Source organism: Ixodes scapularis, unplaced genomic scaffold (genome assembly GCF_016920785.2).
Source record: "Ixodes scapularis isolate PalLabHiFi unplaced genomic scaffold, ASM1692078v2 PGA_scaffold0__279_contigs__length_252992795, whole genome shotgun sequence".
Taxonomy (NCBI): domain Eukaryota; kingdom Metazoa; phylum Arthropoda; class Arachnida; order Ixodida; family Ixodidae; genus Ixodes; species Ixodes scapularis.
Window position 1 is genome coordinate 10,703,599 of NW_024609835.1, and position 26,788 is coordinate 10,730,386.

The following is a 26,788-nucleotide window of genomic DNA, read 5'->3' on the forward strand; positions in this document are numbered from 1 at the left end:
GGCGTCTTCTCCCTCTTTCTGAGCGTCTCCTCCCGCAGTCTTACTCGCCGCGCGACGAAGAATGCACTCGTGCAACCAGTTTGCGCTGGAGGCATCGGCCAATCAATTTGCAGAGCATCTCCGTGGCTCGAGTTGCTGCTTCTCTCATATCTAGGTTCCCTACGGATTCGTGCGGATCGCCGCATTCCTGGCAACGGCACGGACGGAAAAGGGGAATATTTACGAGCGCGTGGCTAACAGCGCAGTCGGCAGCGTATGCTCCCGAGCTACGGTGGCCTAGAGAGTTGTAGCGGGCTCACGGGACGGATCGGCCTGCATGCGTTTGATGTCGACGCGGCGGTGGCGCTGTAAGCGTTTCCTCCTGAAACTTTCCAGCGCGCATTGGCCAGATCAAGGTCGGCTAGGCGGCTCTTATCGCTCTTATCAATCGCTGGCAGCGGGCGGGACAAGTTTCAGGAGGAGTCTACTGCTGTCCCCGCCCTGTCATCTGGCGGTGCAGCGGGATAGGTGCCCGTGTGACCCAGAATTAGCGCGAACGACAATTATTGGAAAATGCGCCCGTAAAACTGCCTTAGAATTTTGCTACGCATTTTTCAGCAGAAAGCAAGGGGAGAGCATTAGCGTTAGTTACCCGTGAATGCACCTGACAGTTTCGGAGTATTATTTTCTAAACGAACAGCCAGAAAGGTGATATCAATCGCGTTTGTTTCAATCAACCTTCATTTGAGAGTGCACTTCGTCTTGTCCTTTTCACTGTTCCTGTTTATTCGGCGCTTTTCGTTTACCATGTGCGAATATTTGTACCGCAGGGGCGTACAAAAACACGCTTCCCTATTAAGCGCACAGCTGAAATGATCGCTACTTATTACACCCTCACTAGTACCAAAACACTATAGAATTTTCGTTCGGTGTGTTACTCGGTTGAATACGAAACGCCTACGCAGACGTCATGGTGCGCGCTCGCACTTTTACCGTTCCTTCGGTCCATCTGCTCCGAAATGACAGCTTAGCGGCTCCGACGTCAGACCTCAGCTGTGGCTGTGTTTCACCTTACAAGGTGCGTAAGTGTTTACAATATATTATTTGGTTAGCGAGACTGTGGCGTTCTTTACAAGTTCAAAAGTGAACGTGCGTTCTGGTCTCCAACGTTCTTGGCTCTGAAGCCTAAATTAAAGGAGCTATGCAACAATTTTTGTACTTTGCGCAAATACCGCTTAAAACGGATCCCTAACGTTAATGACCTATGAAACACGCGTTCGTTTTTCACCCCACGCAATAGAAGTCCCAGAAAAAAAATTAAAGAAAAACGAGCAGCGTTCACCCCCTCAACTCGCAGCCAGAACAAGCGGCCACGTGATCTGGAGCCGATTATATGCCGCCAGTGTTGATCATAGCCACGCGCTGGGGTTGGCAAAGCACAGGACACGCGCTGAGTTCCAGACATTGTTAGTGCTCGGCTGTTGTCGTCGTTGCAGCGATTGGACACGGGTCACAACCCGAATGCTTCTCGAGCTAGCAATTGTCACGAGCCCAAGTCGAGTGCCCACGCAATGCTCGGGTCCAATCTATGAACCGCATTCAAATATCGTCACTTGGGTGTATTACGATCCCCGAGTTACGTCATCAAATTTTGCAAAGGAGAGATTGAATGAAAATGATCGCTTTTGTCCTTGAAATTACAACGCAACAAAGGAGTTTCTTGGCCAATGGCGTTGCGTGTGTGTATCCTTGAGTCCCAGGTGTGCGAGTAAGCTCGTGTAGAGAGAAAAACATTCCAATTGAATATCGTTGCACAGCTCCTTTAAGAACCTGCAGCTGGCTGCTTTTCCTCAGTTTTGAGAAATTACTGTGTTTTGTTCATAGACGCAAGTTCACCTCACTAAAATGTTTAGTTTCCCGAGAGCTCCGAGGCCTAGTCATGCTTGAAAATTCGACGCAGACGGCTATCCCAACGTCCGTAGAAACGAGGCCATTTCTTTCAACTTTTGTTTCATTTGAAGGAGAAGTTTGCAATTAAGCGTACTGGTGGAAAATGTAGTGAACTTTCCCAAAGGTACTTTTCCTACTTTAACGAGCAAATATTTACTCGAGATTAATAATTAATTCACTTTGCGTTTGTTTGTTTTTCTTGTTCTTCTCATTCCTCGGACGTTAAAAAAGGTGAATTAGTGGATATTGATCGACTCATTAGAGAGTTGTTGTACGATTTGAAAAATGGGAGGAAATCGTTTGGTTGGTTTTAAGTTGAAGGGCTGGCGATTTCGCGAAAGAACGAGGCGTTCCTGCGCACGTGCGATAATTGTATTCTCAGTGATTGTGTGTCCCCGTTGTGGAGGTAGCGTATAGTTTCGGCAATGGTTTGAGAAAACGCCACGCCGCCGGTAAAAATATTAATGAAAGCTAAAAATTAGGTATTTCACTCTATAAGTGGTCCATAACAGTCTCTGCTGTGTGCAAAAATATCATCAGTTTGAGTGAATTCACGAGGTTGTAAAGAATAACTAAAATGCAAAAACAACGAAAAATAAAACGCACTTTTTGACATTCCGTGGGGTAGCGCTTAAGAGTTGGGTATAAGTCTGTTACGTCCTTATTAAGTTTAGAGGATAGGTTTATGATTTTTAATAAAATTCAGCTGTTTCCTATACTTCATTAAAAACATTGACAGACTCTTTTCCCTCGATAAGTATGGTCGAATCCAAAAGAAACCACTTCACAAAGAGCGCATTCTTTTTTATTTTTTTTGTGCGGAGGCAATCTGACTTTTAGCCGTACGTTTTTGTTTTTGGAATCGTATAGTTGGCGTTTTTCAGAACATATAGGAACTTAAAAATAGCAGTCATTGTTCTAAATCTTGTCCTCCGCCATCTCGGCAGGTAAGTGCAATGGCTGTCCTGGCGTGTCGTATTAAGCGCGAAGAAAGAATGCCACTAGAATGCATCTCTAGGCGAAGGCAGAGGCTCGCATAGGCGGGAAGAAGGGGTGAAAAAGAAAAAGAGAGAAGGCTGGAAATGCCTCACTGGTTGAAGGTTTCGTAGAGTAAAATCAGGACGTTATTGTCTTTGTGGAAGATATTAAAGAGCGAATGCATTTTCAATGTTCCAGGAAGTATACGAGGGAATTTCTGATGGCTATTGATATCGTTATTTAATAATAGTTAGTGGTTCGGGATTAGTGGTTAGACCCGGAGACGGTTCTGCCGTTTATATTCTTTAGAGTGCAAGAAAATGCACACACCCTTACTGTACTGAAACTAAAGATGACACCAGGCTATTCGATTCCAAGTGGTGTTTACACAGCCCTACTAATAATTGAAAAAAAAAGAATGAAAAAAACAATAGTTTGAAAATATTTCTTTTCTACAAAGTGTCAATACTATCCACTGTGTTCTTTTCCTTCTTCATTATTTTTTTAATATTTTGCGTACGATTGAACTTTGCATTGCGGCAAAGGCGTCGCCAGACTTCCTTTTTTCCTCTGCCTCCCTGGCGGATGCAGAGTGGGAAAAGAATTCCATAAGTTCCGCTCAGTTCCACTCCATCGCGGGAGCGTGTATGTACACAGAGTACACGCTGGAAAGCAGAGCGACCGAGGCGGGCGACATCCTTGTGTGCCGGGCGGCGGTCCGTCCGTGCGCTCTGGTTACAATCTCGCTTCCCGCGTGATTTGTTTGCCCCCGGGAGCGGCTGGGTTCCGTTCCGCGGTGCCGCGACTCGCGCCCGGGGCCGTCTTTAACGAGTTCCGCGCGGCCTTCGAGATTTCCCCGCGGGCGACCGCAGTTGCTCGCGACGTCGGCCGAGACGCCTGGACGCGCCGCCGTGCTTGTGCCAACACGCCGCCAACTGGGCGCGGGACAATGGCGTCGTTTCCTGTTTAAAATGAGATTCCGGCTTCGGTTCGAGAAAAAAATAAGAATAAACTGCGACGACTGCAATTTCGTGACGCTGCCTTTCTTGCACCGGTAGTCTGAACCCCGAGTTCCGACCGGATTGCTCGATGGTGGGGACGGAATTCAGTTCTGAATGCGGACTCTGTCTGCCTTTGGTGAAACCTTTTCGTCTCCAGTTTTTGCCGCTACTTACGTTGTTTTAAGCCTTATTCAGTGTCCTTTTTTTTTTTTTTTTTTGCATTTCCACTCAGTGCGTTGTCGTACGTTTTCTGGTTGATCAGTTTTATAATATTTAATTTCGTATTTAATTCGAGGATAGCCGATTGATTTCATAAGCTTGAGTTTTCCTAAGACGAGAAATGAAAATCGAATGGTTTTTTCCCTCCCACACGAAGACAGCAGCCCCCATGTGGGTAACTCTTTACTGCATTCCATTTTGTATCGTTACCATCCGACGAAATGTCTCCGATTTTGTTTTGTTGGAGGGAAAAGAGTTGGAAAGGGGGGGGGGGGGGGGGGGGGTCTATAGCTTTCTGTGTTTCCTCACCGCAGCTGAAAACAGAGTGCGAGATATTGCGGAACATGGGGAGTCGCCGCCCTTGCCCACATGGGCGGGCATTGTACAGCATGTAAACAAACGTTTCTAACCCACTTTAGACGGTCCGCCAAAAATCGGGTTCTGAACGCCATCGCGGTGCGATTTAATACAAAAGTACGACTAGGTGGTGGAATCGTGGAGTGAAAAGATCAACGGATGAGCTTGCATTGTTCGAAAAACAAAAAAAAGAAAGACCTGTTTCGGGCTATCTTCCGCGCCATTCGCAGACGATGTCATGACCGCGCTCGCCTCCCTTCAACAAAACAAAATCGCACCGCGATTTTGTTTTGTTGAAGGTTTTGCGAATGACGATGCCGAAACATATCTTTAGACCAAAAAAAAGCAGTCTGAGTTGTGACATTAAGCAATGCAAAACGTTACGTTTTGCATTGCTTAATGTCACAACTCAGACTGCTTTTTTTTTTTTTTTTTTTGTTTAAGCAGACTTTTCGGCATCGTCATTTACTGAGCTGCCTCCGTAAGTTTCGGTGATTTGGCTCTCCGAGTTTTGTGCGCGAAAGTAGACGCACAGAAGTTTTTTTAGAGTGTTGGAATTATTAGATAATGAGGTCCTGATCCCTATTTATTATCTGCGGTGATCGACTAAGCTAAGAGTGCGCTGTGGCGAGGCTGGGGGCAGAACGCGGCCACCACCAGAGAAGAGGGCAGGGGGGAACTCCCCTCTCACCGGTACTCTCTTTTGTGCGTCCCAGACGTGCCCAGACGTCGCTATTCTGCCCCTAGAAGATTATAGAAGATTAACCTGTCAGTCAAAAGTTTCTACAAACGCAGCTTGCCTTTCTCTCTCTTCCGTTGTGGTGCGAGATGGATGTTGTGACGTCAGTGCAAAGCAGGTATCGAGGAACCGCCATTCAACGCAAAATAGTGTTGGGCTGTTTGCAATCGTGTGAAAGGACAGCCCCGAAATGGTAGTGGTCTGTCGTAGCACCTCTTTATGGCTCAAAAAGCTTCGGGAATGTGAGGACCAAATGTCGATGACGGAAACGATTATCGGTATTCCAGCAGTGTGCATAGTTTACCTGTCGGTGGGAACTGCACGCAGAGAGGACCACAAAGTTTTAATCGATTGTGTGAACAATGACGCCAAAGCCCTGACTGATACGAACGATATTCTTATCATGGGTGACTTCAGTGGACATCTGCACGAACTGGACGAATGGGAGGACGAGAATAGGCGACTCGTGCTGAGGTTGACTGAAGGTCTACCCTTAGAAGTAGCAAACCTCGAGCCTCGTGTGAGGGTCAGTTTACATGGAGTGCCCGCGAGAGCTGAAAATGTATTGACTGCACCTTAGTCTCTCATAATCTGGCTGTCCACGCCCAGATTGATGAAGCTGGCGAACACAATGTTGGGAGTGACCATAACTCCGCTCTCAAACAAGCCTTCCCAGACTTTCTCCAATAACCGTAGACAGAGTTGAAGAGGAATTCGAGAAGAGTAAGGTGATAAATAGCTATCTGGCTAAACTGAATATGTGGAAGAACTACAGCGGCACATCAGAAAACGTTCAGTGAATGACCGAGGTGGGGGACGACAGAGAAAGCGTTGGTGGGACGCAGGAGTATAATACGCCATTAGGCTACGACAGTAACTGAATAGGGAGCACCGTATGGTCCTTCATGGAGGGCTTAGCGGCGAAGTTACAATAAACTGGCACATGTATCAGATGGACAAGCAAGCCGCAAAGCAACTTGCACAGGAGGAAATGAGTCAGGTTAGCTTGGACACTGTGAGGTACATATATTGAGACATGTATTGAAGTGGTAAAGATACGCCCAGTATGTTCTTGAGGTACCTCAAAACTCAAAATGGAAAAGATGAGTGACTAACAAACCTTCATAAGGACAAAGGACTGTCCACGGAGAGACTGGGAAGAAACCTTACAGATCACCTGATATACGTGTTCTCGCCTCCGGGAGCGTTACCACTTCAAGATCTCTGCCCCCAGCAGTGTGCAGGCTGTACACCGGACGATATTAACAGTGTGACGATCGGCACAGTGTCAGTGATACGCGCACTGGCTCACATCAAGAGCGATACCGGCCAATGATTATACGATATTTCAGCAACCGCCCTCAAAGCCCTGGGGAAAGATTCTGGGGATCATCTCTCAGAAATATTCGATGACATTTTCTCTGGTACGGAAACCATTTCTTTCGACTGGACGTGTGGAAAAGTAGTTTTTGTTCAGAAAAGGGGCTGCAACCCTCAGTACCTCAGGAACTATAGACCACTAATCGTGACTATCACAATATATAGGACTTTTGCCCACTTCATTAACGAGCGCATGACCGCATGGGTGCAGTAAGAAGGTGTACTTACAAGAAGGGCTTCAAGGAGGCTTTCGACGGGGAAGTCGATTGAAAGATCAACTCTACTCTCACACAATGTATCGAACTGGCCAGAAAGGAAAATAGGAGCCTCATATGTTGTTTTCGAGACTTTTAAACGCAAACATTTTCGACAGAGGTCTGTCTGGTTAGGGAGAAAACAGCTTGGTGAGGCTAACTCTGAAGATGTGCCTGTGACGGGGGGACCACGCCAAGGATTCCCGCCATCTCCTCTGTTTTACATGCTCTACGCAGCCGTCCTAGAAAAGCAAGTCGTCCGTTCGGGACTTGGCTTTTCGCTGGCTTACATAGAGTATGGAGATAGCGCCAAATGGGTGCTGCCGGTACTGATCTACTCTAATGATGTGCTTCTGACGGCGGCATCAGTATGCGATATGCAACAGCTGCTTGACATATGCCCCAATGAGGCTACAGAGCTTGATAGAATGGACATTTGGCCAAGTTAGTATGAGTTCATCGTGAAAAACAGCGCGAAAGGGACAAGGAAAGATAGGAAGGACTACACAGGACAAGCTCTGACTAACAACTGATTTTTTATTGGGATGTGTAGATGGCACTATGTTCGCTCTGGCATAGGGCTCATCGTGGATTTTGCACTTTTTTCTTCTTCGTTTCACACTTCACGTGCTAACCAAGACCCAGAAAATGAATGTCACTGTTCCTTGTCCCTTTCCCGCTGTTTTTCACGATGAACTAGAGAGCTTGGTTTAAAATTCAACCCCAGCAAGTAACCAGCTGTCGTATTTGCGGGACCACACGAGACTAACACTTGGCACTTTTCGACTCGGTGGGAACAGTGTCCAAATGCTTAACTGGTTCAAATACTTGGGCATCACGCTGCCAAACACGGGAGACTATTTGGAAATGCATCACACACAACTCCGCCAAGCAGCCATCTGAGGAGCCGACATACTCCAAAAACGCAAGTTGCGGTGTTGTAACATGCTTATTGTGTCGAGAAAACTGTGGAAGGAGCTAGTTGTGACAGGACTAACATTCGCCAATGTGGTGGTATGTGCCCCAACAGCTATACGCGCACATTCGAAGCATCGGCAAAGGTAGGTCAGGCTTCAGGCCCTGGGCTGCCATAGGGCAGTGGCAATTAAGGCCGTCCAGGGTAGACTTTGCTGCTCCTCCTTCGAGGCTCGGGATGAGACCAGCACAATAACTTACGACGTACACATTCGCCATATGGACAGCTTCCGTTGGGCCAAGATACTTTTCACGTATACCCACTTAACTGGATTGCGAACCCATTGGCAGAAGCGCCTCTATATTCGTTCGAACGCAAGTACTTTTTATCTTTCTAACCCTATGCAAGAGTCGACGTCGAAAGAGTGGAAGTCAGAGGTCCGGAAAAAGGTTCGTGGCCAAGAGACCCAGCAATGGCTCCAAGACGCCCAAACCAAGTCGACGCTGGATGTGCACGTGATACACAAGCGGACCATCACGTCGGAGACACGGCTGTACGACAGTCGCCTCTCATTTGACGCACAAGCGGGGGCTCTCCGGAGGCTGCATTTCAAGCGGGGGTTCGACGATACTGTGACTGCCAGTGCTTGCAGGGCGTTCGGGGCCAACGACGAAACAGTGGCACATATTGTTCTAGAATGTCCGAGTCTCCAGCGTACTCGGCCACAAGACGACGGATCACATCCTCGGACCGCCCTGGCGCTCGCTGAGGCATTGGGCTTCCGTATGCCAACAGGGCAACCGCAGCAGCCCGACGAAACAGGGCGGGGAGAACATGCGGACAGGCCTGCTACAAAGTCGAACCTGATCTCCAACGGTACGCACAAGCCCATTGTAGAGGCGGCCAAAAAAAAAGCTTGAGGACTTATGGAAAAAGGCTCGCATCAGGGGCCATTAAAACTCACAGGCTTGGGCACGAAATCAGTTCGAGCCCGTCCGTTTCAAAGGGAAAGAGCCGCAACATTACCATCATCTTCTTCATCATGAGTAACGCATCGGTTCAACCGATCATGTCCGTAATAAAAATAGGGAGCCACGAGGAAATGTCAATACCTCTTTTCTTGCTAAGTTCATTCTTTGATGAACAAATTATTGCACAATTAGAATAATGCATCGGTTCAACCGATCATGTCCGTAATGACCACGAGGAAATTCAATACCTCTTTTCTTGCTAATTTCATTTTTTTAATGAACAAATTATTGCACAATTAGAATTTACGATAGAGAGGCGCGCGCCAGCACTATGAAAAGTTTCCCAAAATCGTCTGCTAAGGCGGGTGCCGGCGCGCTTGCGCCCTCGATGCTTTCGACATCTATCAGATTCATATTTAACTTGGCGAGCCAGGTAATGACGTCGTCTGCGAATGCCGCGGCACAAAGCCAGAAACCGTTTTTTTAGCAAGGTAAGCTCATCCGTTCGTATTTTCACCACATGTTGCCACCACCTAGCAGCACCTCTGTAGACAATCGCAGCGCGACACGTTAAGAAACCGATCTGGGGCCGTCTAAAGTACCTTAGAAGCGTTATGTTTGCATGTTGCATATTGGCGCACGCTACGGCGCGATACACGGTAGAGACCCCGAGGTACTCACTTTCTCAGAAGCACCTGAATGAGTATGCGCTCGGAACGCCAATCATTGGCTTTCCTCTAATCAGTTTAACTAACGAAAAGGACAACCACATTTGCGGGGCAGTTCAATTCAGTCAAGAGGTTCAGTACATGAGAGGGTTTCAAGTGCAAAATAATTAACATCGAAGGTTGCCGAATAACAGTTCAATGCGCTATCAATGGAAAAACAACAGCATGGCAATTGAATGGTGATAGCGATCGCCCTTATCATTTGTTGAAATAATTAAAGACGACCGATGATTTCTGTTTTAGGTGCATAACGTTGCAGTGTGCATATACTCAGAGACGTCTGAATGCACTGCACTCTGCCAAATGATCCTCCGCAGCGATGACCCGGACGATGTACCAGACTCAATCAAATCCCAAAGTCAAAATGACCGTCTGATTTGCTTGATTGCTTTCTCTCTCTCTCTCTCTCTATTGCTCTCTCTTTTGAGACACTCCACCTAATGGTTCCTTGTCCGGCTAATGATAGACTGGTTCGGGCATTGGAGCAGGCGGTTACCTGAGACGGTGTTCGTTAGCACGCCATCTGGGGGTAGAATTTTTTCGAGCGGTTCGGCTTTGTCACGGTTGTTATTTCCATAGTCTCTGAGAGCTTAAGAAGCGCAGGGTGTTGCTAGGTATGTTCCCTTGCTTCGCGATTGGTTGTTCGGCGACCTTATCGGCTAATGCTGCCAACTCATTGGCTGTCAAGTGATCATAGGGGGCTCGGAAATCGCCGCACCCTACGCCTCTTAAGCTGTCCCCGACTATAGACTGGAGTAGTTACGCAGGCAGTTTCCTTTCTAATGATGACACACATTTTTTCATCCTAAGTTGACTAAACAGTCGGAAGTTACGCGCTCAAACAAGTTTCCGAAGACGTTTGATGTGTGTTTGTCCTTTGTCCCCTTTGTCGTCGGTCGTCTTCGGTTAGAATCATGTGTTTGATGATCGCCGCTTCACGTGCTTGCGTTAGTAAAAATTTTTAAAAAAGAGTGAAAAAGTAACGTATTCTCCACAAAGCCATCAAGTAACTGAAACGCTCTACTCGTTGTTCGGACAACGCACCGATGCGGTTTATTATTTTTTTTTTCTGTCGAATTAGCGAATTACATGTAGCGCATTAAGGGGAACTTTGTTTGCGTGCCATTCATTGGCTGGTGCTGGACCAAGAGGTGCGCTTCGCTGACTAAATGTCCGAGCACATGGCCAATTTGCCTCAACTCCGCCGTGAACGTTCAGATTTGGCATATATTACTCACGGCTCACATTAGGGATGCTTTGATACCTGCAGTTCGAGCAAACACGAGGTGCATGGTATGGCACCTGCACCAAACGGGGTTAACGGTGTGCCGATGGGTGGAGCTCGCAGACCCCCTAAAACCAGCCCGCTTCGCGATATCACGAAATGACGTGTTGTCTCATCGATAGACGACTATGGTTCGTTAAGTCAAAAGCACAGAACGGCTGAAGCAAATTGCCAGTTTGCGATTGTCAGACCACCAACCAGGGTGTAAGATAGGCAGGTGGGGAAACGAGAGCCAAATGAGCGACCGGATTGTGTCCCCCTCGGCTTTCTCTTTTTCTGTGGCGCCATCTATGTGGAGCACCGCGAACTCTCACTCCGGGTGGTGCGAACGGTGGCGACCGGCTAAATTGACGGAGATGATTTCTCCTGGATTTTCAAAGGCGGAGTGTTGTGCTCTCGATTTATTTTGCGCACTTTCCCATAGAGTTCCATGCAAATTCGATTCCAATTGTTGATGATGATGATGGTGATGATGATGATCTTGCAGCTGTTCCCTTTGTATCGGGCGGTTTCGATACAAAACCGCCCTTTGTATCGGGCGGTTTTCTTCTCGCCGCAGCGCCATCTGTCGCAAATCGGGGGTACCCGCAAGCAGACGAGAACACAATCCGGTCACGGCGCTGCGGTAGGTTTCTATGTGCCGTTTCCCCACCTGTCTATCTTACACCCTGCCACCGATCGTGGTTGTTGAACACTCGGAGTCTGGAAACGATCGGCGAACGGCTACAGAATAAATGGACACTGCTTTCTTTGAAGCATGTACCAGCTTCGTGTCGTGAACTCAGAAACTTGCCTCTCAGCTTGCTGGTAAAAATCATCACTGATTTGAGCAAGTCCGATCAATATTTCCCAAGTTGGGATTAAGACTGTTTTCAGCTCGGTCAGTGTACGGGAATTATAATATCTAAAGTCTTTATGGATATTGTGTGTAGGTTTATAAGTATCACGGCTCAAAGTTTGGTTTCGGGAGTTTACGGCGAAACCGAAACTTTCCCCTAGAGAGAGATGGTGCTGGACATTTCTCGAGTCCTTGCTGAAGCTCTTTAATCTACAGGGTGATTCAAGGAGACGCCAGGCTCTTTAAATCGACCGCAAAATTCGGTTTCTTAACCTATCACGCTATGACTTTGTGCAGCGTTGCCCACAGATGGTGCATTCTTTTTGTAAAATTTGCAAAGAGAGAACTTACCTGAGGAAAAAGTAATGAAAGAAAAAGGCTTAGCTCCTATGGAAATGCAGCGACGCCACCGGTCTTCAAACAACACGGCGCCGTTTCGCACGGGAGACAAGAGATGGCGCAACGAACGCCACGAACGAACGAGCATACGGCGCCGAGAGCTGGCGTTTTTAGCAGACAATCTTTTCAACTCAAAAGCGGCGCGCGTTCCGCAGGCGGCGACGGTCGCAGAAACAAAAACAGGTGCGGTAACAAGGAAGTGTAGTTCCTTGTCTGCTAAAGACGCCGGCTCTCGGCGTCGTATGCTCGTCCGTTGGCGGCAGTTGGCATCGCGACCGCTTGGGCCATCTCTTGTCTCCCGTGCGAAACGGCGCCGCGTTCTTTGAAGCCCGGTGGCTTCACTGCGTTTCCATAGGAGCTAAGCCTTTTTCTTTCTTTAATTTTTCCTCAGGTAAGTTCGCTCTTTGCAAATTTTAGAAAAAGAATGCCCCATCTGTGGGCAACGCTGCACAAAGTCGTAGCGCGATAGGTTAAGAAACCGAATTCTGCGATCGATTTAAAGAGCCTCTCCTTGAATCACTTTGTATGTACAACTGTTTACTACGAGGTAAGTTTTTTATACCGACGGGACATCGGTAGATCGCTGAGACCATCGAGTTCGATCTTGCTTGCGCATCCGCTCACGAGAGTCTTCTTTGTCGTCAACATTTGTGCACTCCAACGCACGGGGAAACAAGATGCTGTTTTAGGTTCAGCACATGGCAACACTGATATCAGCTGTGCGGCCGCGACGTGAGGTCACGGTGGTGCTTTTCGCGCTTTTCGTGAACAGAGTATTTCTCGGAGCGCGAGTCACTTCTTCGTGCTCCGTGATGTCACGTTCACAAACAAGATGGCTGCGCTGTCAGAAACGTTGTCGAGACGACGGGCGCTCTCGGACCGCTGCCCCTTTTGGGTTGAATAGTGCGTAATCCAGCAGGTGAAAACGATTTGATTTGAATGCCAAGACAGCAATTAGCGTTCCGGATGAGGTTAGTTCATGCGTTTTGCCTGAAAACGAATTCATCGATCAAACGGTAGCATGCATGAAAGGAACAAACGAAGCCACACGAGCGGGCGGTTTCGAGTGGCACGCGAGTGTCATTTATTTATTTTATTTTATTTATAAATATTCGCGCTCAATTGGTCGCATGACAGGATTTTAGCATAAGTAAGAACGGACATAAATCGAACTACAACCGCATTGGTTCATATCACGCCACACACACATACAACAGAGGTAAAAAATGTTGTTATTATAGTAGGCACATGAACGCAAAAACCCAATATTAATACACTTCCATTAGACATTTTAAAATTTATTCTATTGTATCACAATTCGAAACTTTTTGAGGAAGCCTGTTCCTAGATTCTACTGCTATAAAAAAAGACTATTGATGAGTATCATTATTAACTCCCGAAATTTGAACAGCCCTATTGTGCGCTCCCCTTAGTGGTCTTGTAATAAGTGATTGTAGGAAACGAGAAGTGTCCACATTGAAGGAGCTCCGTGAAAGCATCTACAAAGACTTTAGCCTGGCTAATTCGTGGCGTATAGACAGGGGAAGAAGAAGCTTGAACTGTTCAAGCAAACATGCGACCGAGTCCATTCCAATATAGCTGGATAGGATAAAACGAGCGGCACGTCCTGAATTTTTCCCAATTATCGATTTTGGTTTTGTGGTGTACGGGTCCCATACCGTGCAATTATATCCCAGAACTGGTCTTATGAAAGTTGTAGAAGCTGTTGGCCTCACCTGGCTCGGGACGTGCTTTAGATTCCCCTATAACAACCATATACGTTTTCTAGCCATACTGCGCATGTTGTTGATGCCACGTCCAATCCGCTAATATTGTAACTCACAAGTTCATAAAATGGTCAGCTGAAGCTACGAGTTGAGCTGCTGGCACCGGGAAGAGCCAGGCGACCCTGGCGCAGGCCGGTTGCGAGATAAGCGGCTATCAACATCCGGCTATCCGGCCTGGCTATGTCGCTGACCATTTTAAATCATACGTAACCGGCCGGAGCCCGGCTCGAGTGGTTCCTCTGTACACCAGCACGATGCGCGTGTGGCTCAGGGCCGGTACACCCGCCGGCAATATGAAGGTGAACACCTTACCTGGATTCTTGCCTGTTTTACGGCTCCCTAAAGCTATATTAACTCTCAACGTCTCAAATGGTACGTGGCCAAGGGTCTAAACTTTGCGTTCTAGCCCTCTTCTGGAACAGAGCTTCTTCCAAAACTTGCAGGAGCGTCAAAAACAAGAAGAGGGCTGTTCACCTTCATATCGCTCACGGGCGTGCGCTCCAGTGGCTTCGTTCGCTCTTTCCACCACTGTACATCGGATTAGCTCTGTTGTATTCTCACTTCTTCTTTCATTGCCACTTCTTTGCCACATCTATAATTCTCGGCCACTAGACGCCACTTCGTCTTTCTCTCTTTCTCGAGCTGGGTCCTTGCGCCCTGAATAAACATGATTGGCCTGATGACGGTGGTTCAGTCACGACGTCCCTGCCGTTGTCCCTCGCTGGGACACGACATCCTTTTGGCGACGAGGATGGGATTGACGGCGAACGGCAGAAAACTCGACAGCACCAGCTGCATCCATGTAGCGCTGGAACCGCTTGTACCATTCGCCCCAAGGTACCGGAGGTCGTCCAGGCGCATCCAGAAATGGCTTTGGTGGCGCGATGTTTGAAAAAGCCATCTTCGGGTAAGAGCGGATCAGCTTGCGGCAATCTGACGTCCTGGTCCGATCTATCAGGAGGCTGCGTCGACGTTCTCGGGGCGAGGCCTATGTCCGAACGCTGCGGTAAGGCCTAACTGCGCTGAGTCCAGAATTGAGCTGCGGCAGGATCGCAGATCGGCGGACCAAGGTAGGCGAGGACGCGCGGTCCCCCGACGAACTTGGAGGCTAGCAGGGACCTTGCCAGAATGCCGAAACTGTGGTTTGCACAAATGTCTAACCGCCGCAGCCTGCCCAGCGAAAAATGCCACGTGCTATGGGTGCGGTAAGCGCGGACATTACGCGCGAGTCTGCAGGAGCTCCAACCGTCGACAGAACTCCGTTCATATCCAAGAGATATTTTCCGACGACGACGAAGACGATTATGGAGTTGTAATGAACGTTACTCCTGGAGGTCGTCGATCGGCCATTTACATAGACGTCATCGTCTTCCATCATGCTGTCAACTTTCTCGTGGACACCGGATCGTCCGTTTCCATCGTTTCGGACGCGGTTTTCAAGAGCCTCAAAGAGAAAAGGACCATCGAGCTTTTCTCACCACCAACGGCTCTCCTGAACTATTCACATGAGAAAATAACAGTCCTGGGAGCATTTTACGCAGATGTCTCCTACCAGGAAAAAACGGCGTTTATATTATTTTATGTTACAAACATTGGCACGTCTCTCTTGGGTCTTGATGCTATACAAGCCCTAGATCTTCGCATCCTAGGGACAGCGTTGCGCTGTTTTCACACTCAGGTCAAAGGCCTAGATTCCTCATCGGGGCAAGATTCATTGACCAACGAAGTACCAGATGGTGCCGGGGTAGCACACAGCCCTCCAGAAAAATTCCAGCAACAGTCGTCGTCGTGGGAGGATCGTCTACGTGCTGCTGTAGGGGAACCAAGTTCCGCATCACGGCTGTCTCCGAAGAGTGGTCCTCCTCATATCGGAGATCGACAAGTTGCTGCTGGAATAGCGACACCTGAAACACCTACAGTGGGACGCCTTCCAAAATCACTGAGCGCTGACTACAAGCATCTTTTTGTTTCCGAGCTTGGTCACGCCAAAGGCTATGTACACAAGGTAAAAGTCCGTCTCTCTGTTACACCAGTACAATGCAAATTGCGACGACTTCCGTTTACGGTTCGCAAGCAAGTTTCAGACGAGCTTAAGCGCCTTGAAGCAAATGACGTGATTGAACGTATTCACGCGTCTGAATGGGTGTCGCCAATCGTCGTAGTCCAGAAGAAGGATGGAAAAATTAGGATGTGTGTAGATCTCAGGGAGCCAAACAAGGCAGTCGTTACTGACAGCTTCCCTCTACCACACACAGAGGAACTGCTTAATTCCCTGGTTGGTGCAACCCACTTCTCAAAACTAGATCCGGCTTCTGCATACCATCAGGTAGAACTACACCCAGATAGCAGAGACCTGACAGCCTTTGTAACACATGAAGGGCTGTTCCGATTTAAGAGAGTATGTTTTGGCCTGGCCTCTGCTCCTGCCACATTCCAACAAATGATGTCTAGAATTTTACATGGCTGTGAAGGTGTGCTATTCTACATAGACGACATCATTGTCTTTGGCAGATCCAGCGAGGAGCATCTTGCTAACCTCCGAGCCGTTCTTCAGCGCATCTCCAGTGCGGGGCTACGCTTGAATGACAAGTGCGTCTTTGATGTCAGAGAACTCTCTTTCTTGGGTCACCAAGTTAGCAGCCAGGGAATCGCTCCTCTCAAACAAAAAGTGGACACCATCAACCAGACACCAGTGCCAACGGACATTAGCCAGCTCAGGTCATTCCTGGGACTGGTGGAATACTATTCCAGATTTATTCCCAGACTTGCGACCGAAGTGGAACCACTTCGCCGGTTCCTGCGCAAAGACGTTCCATTCATTTGGGACCCAGAGGCCAACGAAAGTTTTAAACGGTTGAAATTTCTCTTGTCGTCCAGTCAAGTGCTTCGGATGTTCGACCCCGCCCTGCCGATAATCGTCGCAACAGATGCGTCCGCATATGGGCTTGGGGCTGTCCTCCAGCAACGAGCGGGGAAACAAGTCCATACTATTGCTTTTGCCTCTCGTACGCTCACTCCAACAGAACGAAAGTATTCTGTTGGGGAAAAAGAAGCCCTGGCATGTCTCTGGGCATGTGAGCGATGGCATAACTACACACACAGCGAAAAAGTACACCCCTGGACGTGTAAACCGTTGTCCCAGGGCGGACTCCCCAAATGGTGTTCGTTTAACACGCGGGGCTCGGTGTATTTCGTTTGCACCCGAGGTCTCGTGTAAAATGAACATCTTTGAACGTGTACTTCGTTCTGCGATCACACGTCTAGGGGTGTTTTTTTACAATGGCGGCCGTTTGACGCAAGACGGGTTCGACGAGCGAGGCCCAGCGCTTTACACGGCTTTTCGCCGCAGCGAAAGCGTAGTTTGCGCGTGTTCGTTCGTAATCGTCCATTCGTGCTGAACTACCGCAAGCATTCACCCCCAAGCGCCGACGCCGTATCCATTACGGCGATTACGCGACAGTGGGAGCGACCATCGACTGCATCCGGCAGCGTGCTTCCCCATCAAGCAGGTCTCGTTCGCGTGGCGGTTCAGCCGATCGCCGAGGCCTCAAGCCGGTTGCATTGTCACCGACGCCGGGTAATTTCCACAGCAGTTATCTTTTCGCGACCACAGACATGACCTTTATTGAAAAAGCCCGTTTGCCGCGAGCGACGACGAATAGCTCCGACACCGACCCGACCCGACCCTACCCGACCGGCGTTACCGACGTCCCGCTCACCTCTTTACCGCGAGCAAAGTTGTACGCGACGTTTCGACGTATCCACTCATATCTCGTGTGTACGCAAATTTTGCGGCTTTCCGGGTACGAATCGGCTACCGAAACGGCCAGCGAACGAAGACGAACTGAACGCCATGCGCCATTTAAACACGCGGTTACTTTTCTACTAGACTGTAGCTATGTGGTGTGATTCCTTACACATAAATGGACTACGTACAAACAAAGCTAAAATAAAATTGGGCGGCTGCTTGCGCCACCTAGTGAGTATGCGGAAAACTACAAAAATAAAGGTCATTTTGGCATTTGTGGAAGTGACACGCTCGAACACGGACGGCAGCATACCAACACATACATCACAGCACATACCACAAGATCAACATGCAAGCATCCACATACACAAACAACGAACAGAGGCACTAACAACCCGACACTCCTACTCAATTCCAATAGAAACCCGCTCGGTATATATAGCAGACTTTTTGTTTCAAACGAAGGTCCGGTGACACCCCCCGTATTTTATATGAACGTAACGATATTACACAATTATTACTTATATAGTACGGCGACATAAATATAATTTGGGAAGGTACACATTTCTCTTAGTCTAGATTATAGCTAAAAGACACCCTATATTTAAAAAAAAATGTTTCGAGCTAGCCAAAATGTAGCAAAATCTGGTTTCGTTTTCGGAAGTTCGAGCGCTCAAGGCTGGAATGCGCTAGCGAAGTGTGTGCTTGCTTCTGTCAATTGTATGACGCTCTCAAAGCTGCTGGCTGCAGCCCCCGTCTTGGTTTAGGGTTTGATTTACACGCGCTCCCGTGGAAATGAAATTATGCGCGCTCGAGTCGATATTATTGACAGCGTGAAGTATAAACCGAATGTAAACGATTTTGCGAGCGACGAGAACAGCGACGGCGACCCGCTTCGCTGACGCTCGGTCACTCGCGCGACGACGCAAGCCGCATGAAAGCGGAACGATGTTTTCTAGAAATCCAAAAACCGAGTGACGCGACGAGCGATAGTAAGAAATCTTCGTAATACGTCGCTGACTCGTCGCTGTCGCCGTCGCTCGCTAAATCGCTTTATGCAGTTCAGCCTTTATACTCACGCTAGTGCCGACCTGCATTACCCGCTGAGCCCAAGCAAGCGCTAAGGATATATTGAAATATGTCACAACAGTGGCGTGCATTCGCTAAGAAAACATATATCTCAAATTCCTGCAGTTTGAAGTCGGGATCCGTTACTTGTTCTGCTGTCACCTTGGCGAAACGGTCACTAAAGAGAAACTAGTCAGTTTGTTTTATCAGAAATTATAAAAACCTTATCTAGCCACTGTTATGCACAAAAGCACTCTGGAATTTCATATAAATAGTTTAGAATAAACTGAACACAATCGGTAACTTAATTTTCCAAGCATAATAATAAAAAAAATCTTAGAAAACAATGTATTTTTAAGGTGTTTCAAATAAAAAAAAACCGAAAAAGGAGCCTTATTTCAGCTGCACTATCACATAAATACTTTGGGAAAAAAATATCTATTGAGAAGTAGGTTTTGCAATCTCTAATTTGCTTCTTTCAACTTTCCAGTTACTTTATGCGTACTTGCAGATTGTATCCTGACAAATCTAGACAAAATTGTATAAAAAGTAACTGTCTACATAAAATTTATAGCTTAATTAAATTCACATTTGTTTGATAATGTTCAATCTTAAATATGAGTTTTAAATTTCACATCTATTATTACAAATGATTGAATTACATGCTGCTTGATGCATGCTGTGCCGCCCCCCCCCCCCCTTTTAAATATATATATCCTGTATATTTGCTGGTTAGTTGTTGTAAACCTCTTAATGTCGTGTTATTTGTTTGTTGTTGTAGGTGTGTGAATGCATATGTTGTACCCCACTCCTACTTGGGCCTTCAATGGCCAGTAGTATCCTCTAAATAAAATTAAAAAAACAAGTGAGCAGTAAAAATCTGGAAGACAAAAGTAAACACAGAGCCGTGCAAAAAGGCATTCAGTATATGAAACAGATACAGATATGGGCCTCTGGCGGTCCATCGGTTCAGCCTCCACACCGCCTAAAGACGGCAGTGTTGCAATATTACGAACCAGCGCACAAGTAGACAGTTACCAAAAATCCAAACACAAAAACTTCACATCAGCGCTGTGCGAGTGTATATTTTTGTGTATTTGGATTTTGAGTAAGTGGTCTACCTGTGTGCTGGTTCGTAATTATGCCGTACCAACTCGCCCAATCTGCCGTATTAATAGTGTTGCAAAATACTTAGATCAACTATAATGCTAATGACTGCAGTGTATAAAAGCAAGCTACTCGTCGGAACGAGCTTGACGGTACGAGAATAAAGAGAATGTTTTCACAGTTAAACTCAGAGTCTGTTGCACCGTCTCTTCCGTCCTCAAGATCGAAAGTGCTACAGATTGGTGACCTGGACATGATGATTGACTCCGAGCACCTGCTATCCAGGGGAATGTTCTTCGTGGCCAAGGGCACGGCAATGGCTCTGCCTTTTCGGACGAAAATGCAGTAGGCACATATTCAACTTTCCCAGCCTCCACATCTGCAGCGCCTCCGCAACCACCTCTGCTCTGTTGCATCTAGCACCGGCATCACCCAGCAATGGGCTGCGACCACCTTGCTTGCCCCACTGGCTTGGCAAGTGAATATTCATAGACATCTTCACACTGTTCACAAGGCATGTTGCTAGCCGACCAGGGTCTCCTCATCGTTGCCATGTCAGGCATTCGCTCTCAGTTCGGTTCCTCATCTTAGGGGATGTTGCATCGGCCCCGCAGTCGGCCGGCATCCCCCTTTCAGTCCGTGGCTGTACACTCCAAACTGATCGAGCCGGACTGAAAGCACGACAGGGTCGATTTCCCCCGTCTGCTGCCTCGTTTCCTGACCTCGGCGTCAACTACCATGCACGGCTTCCAAACGCTCTCTTTCCTGCTCTCTAGTATGTCATCCTGCTTGCGGTACATGTCAACAGCAACGACACCTCTCTGGAGCCGCAATCACTTCAACAAAATCGTGCCATTCCTCACAGTGCAGAGCTGAGGGCGATAGCTCTGTGGCAGTCTATCGGTTCAGCCTTGGCATCGCCAAAGATGACAGTGCTACTCATACTCGTCACCACGAGCTCAACGACATGAGAATAAACAGAATGTTTTTATTGCTCGGAGTCGGTCGCAGCATCTTTTCCGTCCACAACATCGTATACTCTATAGGTAGTAAGCAAGAGACACACTTCAGATGAAAAGAACAAATGCTCAGATCACACATGCTGCGGGTGTCCAAAATTATCCATCATGTTGAATATTGTTTTGGTTTTTTTAATTCTAACAGAAGACAAACATCATTATCGCGCAATCAAAATGAATACTTACGAAACACCTAAGTCGCAGTGTAAGTGCTCATCGCTGAGCTGCGGCTGTGGCATATATGTATTTATTTAAAAGTGCACCGATGATAAAACCTTCAGGTTTGGCAACAATACCGAGATTACAACGGTTGTTGTCCATTATAAAATACAAAAGAAATAAAAAATACCGGAAACAATGCAAGGTACAAATCTGCACAACAGGCTTCCGAATTCAACTACTTCGTCGTACTGGAGTTTGTTACAGTAATAACAGCTTTGGATGGGCTGTGAGGACAGCATTCACACTGAACTGGGTGCCTTGGTGACTATCACCAGTGTTGAGGAGTTGCCACTCCAGAGTTGGAACGATTCCGCACTTCCACAACCCTGGAATCGAATGCAAATAAAATGGTGGCAGCACTGGAATGGAATGGGAATGAAATTAGAAGTTACATTTTGCCCAAAAGAGAGTAGGAATGGAATAGGCTTTGTTCTAATGAGAGCTGCTTAGATGCCATCAAAGGGGCTTTCGAAACGGTATTATTGCACTTAGGTAACTGACGGTTTGGTTATCTGACTGCTTATGTTCCTTCGAGGATGAAAGTGGCAACCCCAGTGAAGCAACCCAAACTGTAGAGTTGTAGGCTGACAAGGACAATTTACTCGATCATAATCCAGGGTAAGGGTTTTGTACCTCAGCGTTCCAAAAACTACCCGTGCCCAGCACTTTTCAATCTGTGTTGTCACGTGACACGACCCACCGGAGTAACTCGGATCTATTTGGGTAAGATTTGGAACACAGCCGAAATGTCGTTCCTGGTGTTGCGAGATGCAACCATAAGGCTGTTGGGACCATGTGTGATTACAGCACCAGTTGCAGGCCACCAGGCAGGGACAATGTCACACCGCCCGCACTTCGTTAATACACGTGACTCGTCACTTATTATGTATCTCGTAAAAGTGGAGGACATATGCGGTTCTTTTGTGGAAAAGATGGGTGACTTAGTTTTCCTCTCTGTTACGAGGCTTTTACACCTGGTGGTGCGATCAATATCTGCAGTGCCCCCATACCAATTGCCACTAGTGCTATGTGCAACCAAAGCTCAACTTAGTAAAATCAATGATTGCGGGTAGGGTTTTGAATTTTGCAGTTGTCTACGCATTTCACAACGCCAGCTTTACGCCAACGTTATTTTCCGGTAACTTAGTACTAGCTGTCAAGTGCCATTTTCACAATTGGGAGGGATTGAGAGGAATGGAATGCAGCAGTTCAGCCATTCCAGGAGTGGGAATGGGCCCAGTTTTTCCTTTCCAGGAGTTCAAAGGAATGGAATTAGTATTAGAAAATTCCAATTCTCTGCAATGGAGTTGGGTGGAATGGGGAATCTTTTGTTTGTTTGCACGCCTAGAATGTTTGAGATGACTCGAGAATCTTGTTTGTTCGAGCTCGGAACCTTCTAGATACCTACGAGCTTACAAAAAGAGCTTCGCATGGCTGCTCGAGTCAGTCGTCCTTTTGTCGCTGTCAAAGTATGTGCGGTCTTTGTTACTTTATGTTTCTCGGCACAAGTTCGCTGCATTTAACATTGATCTGAAGTTTTATTAATCAAGTTTGTTTTTGTTCATGACATATTGGTGGATGTGCAGGGTAACGCAGTCTATGCCCATAAAGCGTACCATCTGTGAACACGATAACTCTGAAGACGACGATCGTGAAGGCCACGTCCTTGAAATCATCCAAGGACGACTCCAACTCTGACACCAACGACGACCTCAACTATGGCCTCGGAAGCGACCCGGACAATGAACTTGACAAAGCCCTTGGCTACCACCCTTAGACGAAAACATCATGACGACTTCTACGCTGATGATGAAACGGACGACAACTCCAAAGACCAAACCCGGCTACAATGTCAACAACCAACCTGACAACGGCCTCGATGACAAACAGTCTTCAACCGTGGTGACGAGACTGATGACGACGCTGATGATGACCCAGGAGAAGACTCAAACAATTTCATGGAAGACGATCCCGACTACGGCTTTGACAGTTATCCAAGGACAATCCGGACGATGACTTTAAAGGGCAACTCCGGCCAAAACTCGAAATGAAAGAAATTACTGGTATCGCTGCAGTGACACAAAATACGACCCCAGCCAAATTATTACATCCGTGGGATGCCGCATTCTCAACTAATGCCGATAATAAAAATGTGACCCGCCGCGAGCCGCTGCACCTTAGCGGTCGGCTAGCGGGTTGCCGATCACTAAAGCAACATTGGGCCGTGACGTCAGTATCGTTCTTTTTTTCCTCCAAGCGTTACGCGGAGTGCGCTTCTTTGAGCCGCTACCACCGCTACTTGGACCTGTGATTGTCATGTTTAGCCATTGCTTTTATCTGTAGCCCGTGTAGCTTCGGTATAGCCTTTTGTTTATTTGCTTGTGAGGACTCAAAGACTGGTTTTAGCGAGCAACTCGTAGCGCCCAAGACTGCCCAGCTGCTCCTCGAAGGATGCCGAGTAGAACTTGTAGTGCTGTGGGCTGCTCAAACAACCCGCTGCACAACCCGGAGGTGCTTTTTCACAAGTTTCCAACGTACCAGAAATTGAAGGTGTGGGTAAACGCTGTTCGACGAGTGGACTTTGGCTTTTACATGCCCAAGGAAAAAAGAATGCAAAAACAGACATGTACAGCCCTAACGCAGCAGCCCGTGCCGGAAAGCCTCAAAGCTTCGTGTCTGTTACTGACCCGCAGCGCGAAAGCGAGAGGGCCCCCAGTACTGTACTTCACTGGCAGCGCGTCGTAGAGCAACGCCGCTCCATCCACGGAGCCCCGATGACAATTTAGGCCTAGCGACAGAGTACGGAAGACTGCACACACGGCGACAGCCGCTGAGTACGGTACTGAACGAGTTCACTCGTTTTCTAGTCGCTACCTTTTGGGTATACTAGCGACAAGTACGGCATGGCACACGCACGGCGGCAGCGGCCGCCGAGTACGGCACTGTACGAGTTTACGGGTTTTCCAGTCACTAGCTTTTGAATATACGCACTAACTCTTCCTACATGTGCTGGATGACTACCACATATACAGAATTAAAATAAAATCAGCTTACCTCCTACCTTTAGACGGCTAGCGCAACAGAAGTAGCTGCTGATCAACCTGCGTACTCGTTGAACGAGAACGATCCTGACGTCACGTTCACATAGCGGCTGATTTCTAGTGCTGCCAGGGCCTCGAGCGGCTAGTTTCGGTTTTGTTGGCCGTGCCCCAAACAAAACTTTGAGGCGTCCATATCTTTAAAACTACCCACAATAACGAGGAAAAAATTACACCTTGCAATTCAGGGACGCTGACTGCACTAAAAACAGTCATAATCCCAAAATTGAAAGTATGGTCCGGAGTTGCCCTTTAACGACAACCACGACTACAAACTTGACGGCAACCTTGATGATGAACCCGATGACAATACCTACGGCAAGTGTGGTATCTGTCACGAAGACGAACAGGACGACGACGCCTGGTATGTCGCTCAACGAACGGAGGAAGTTTGCCAGCTTGGTCGCATTTTGATGCAAGCCACAACTTCCTCACGATGACTGCTACAATATTTGTCACCACGACGCCCAGTTTCAGCCTGGCTACCCACTGTGACTCATCGTCGCAGCAAGGAACTGTTAAAGTGGTGCTTCGACCTCAAGGTTATTCGCTACATGAGACCCAAGTTGTAAGTCGTTGGCCAATGGCACATCAACATTGTCACGCTGCCCTCTGCGACCCGTAGGCGATTCACATCTTCCGACTCAACTGAACTAGGTATGCTCGGTAGGACTGTGAAAATCTGCTATTTACGAGACTCTGTATTTTGACCTAGTCTTGTTTAAGCTGTTAATTTAATTTTGTGTTGCATAAAGACGACGAGTCTTTCACAAGAGGGGAGTAATGCCACGTGCAAATAGCCGAGTCAGCAGCGTGATCGACTCACATGCCGCTGACCCCGCCAGCGCATGTCCTTCTTTCTTTTGTTTGCGTGACTGGATTGATGAGACGACTCTAAATTTTTTTTGTTCGAGCTCAGAAACTTCTAGATACCCACGCGCTTACAGAAGTACCTTCGCTTGGCTGCTTGAGGCAGTTGTCCTTTCGACACCATCAAAAGTCTTTGTTAATTTATGTTTCTCAGCACAAGTTCGGCGCATTACACACTGATTTTAAGTTTAATAAAGAAGTATGTTTTTATTCGTGACAATATTTAGATGAATTTTGATAATTCAATCTTCTGATATTTCAAACTAAAGTGTGTGGCTTCCAGGGCCCGTTTGCTCAAGCGCTAACCGCGGCTAAAGTTAACCGCAGTACCTAGGAGAGGGATTTTGAAATCACGTGACTGGCTCGGCAGGAATGCAGGGAAACATGGCGGTGCCCCGGTGAGTGAGCGCCGCTCGCTTTGAAACTAATATGTCGTTGTAGCTGCAATATTGGGCGCGTTAGTCGCAATGAATGGTGCCAGAGGCTTTTGCTTTGCCTTACCTCATTTAAATCGCAAAGCATGAGCATATGACCTCGCCGCATTTTTTAGATAGTCTTTTGATTCTGGCCATTCCTAAGCCTAAATGAACGCGATAAATGTTAGCATGGCAATGTCTTTGGAAAGTGGATTGCCTTGACTCAATCGGCCGGGTATTAATAGCACACAAAAGCAGACAGCATCCCAATAGACCATATTAGACCTTTCTCTAAATTTCCCAAGCACCGAGGTGCATGCTACAAGTGTAGTTACACGCGTTGCACGTGCTGGCGTCTGAAGTAGTAACTGTTCTAAAGCAAAAAGTCTAAAACAAATTTTGTCTTGCACGTGCGTTGGTGAAATATTTATTATGATTATTTACTTTGAATCTTTTATAAGAGGAAGGCCAGTGCGAGCGGACCGCAGAATTATACTTCCAGCGTTCTTCTCGATGCTTGGGTAATTTAGAAGGTCTATAGGGATGCTGTTTGCTTTTGTGTGCAATCAATACCCGACCGATAGAGTCAAGACAATCCGCTTTCCAAAGATGTTGCTAAGCCGACAATTACCACATTCATTTAGGCTTAGGAATGGCCAGAGTCGAAAGAATATCTAAAAAATGCGGCAAGAGCCTTGCTCATGCTTTGTGATGAAGTGAGGTAAGGCAAAGCGAAAGCCTCCTGCACCATTCGTTGCTGACTAACGCGCCCGGTATTGCAGCTACAACGACATATTAGTTCTAAAGCGTGCAACGCTCACTCAACGGGGCACCGCCACGCTTCCCCACATCCCTACCGAGCCAGTCACGTGATTTGAAAATCCCTCTCCTAGGTACTGCGGCTAACTTCAGCCGCGGTTAGCGCTTCGAGCAAACGGGCCCTGGAGTTTGAAATAATGAGAGTCGACTGTAAAACACCATTTTTGCTACCCCAAGTAGCAATTTATTTTAGTGTAATTTCTGGAATCTTTTATTCAGACCGAACACTTCTTTTTCAATAAGCTTGTCGGCATAAAATTTAGACTATTTTTTATAGCCTAAACGTAGCAAGCGTTCAAAACAAATACAACCTAGTGCATCATATACACAGAAAACACAATATTAGCAAATGCTACTTTTATTGAACACATCTGGAGTTTTTGTTGGTAACATACAGCGCTGTGAAGAAGTACACCATTCTTATATGAAAATAAGCTTCCCACCAGTGAAATTTCTCAAGTTGGACAGCCTTGTTGTAAGTCAGGCACGTTAAAGAGAACCCTGCCCAAGTTTTCATAGACACTCTTACAAAGTTGTTTCATCCGTACAATAGCGACTTCAAGGTATATGTGTAGAAACTTCCCAAAGTGCAAACATTATGTGAAGAAACTGCATTTCAAAGTTGACGTCCTCGCAACCC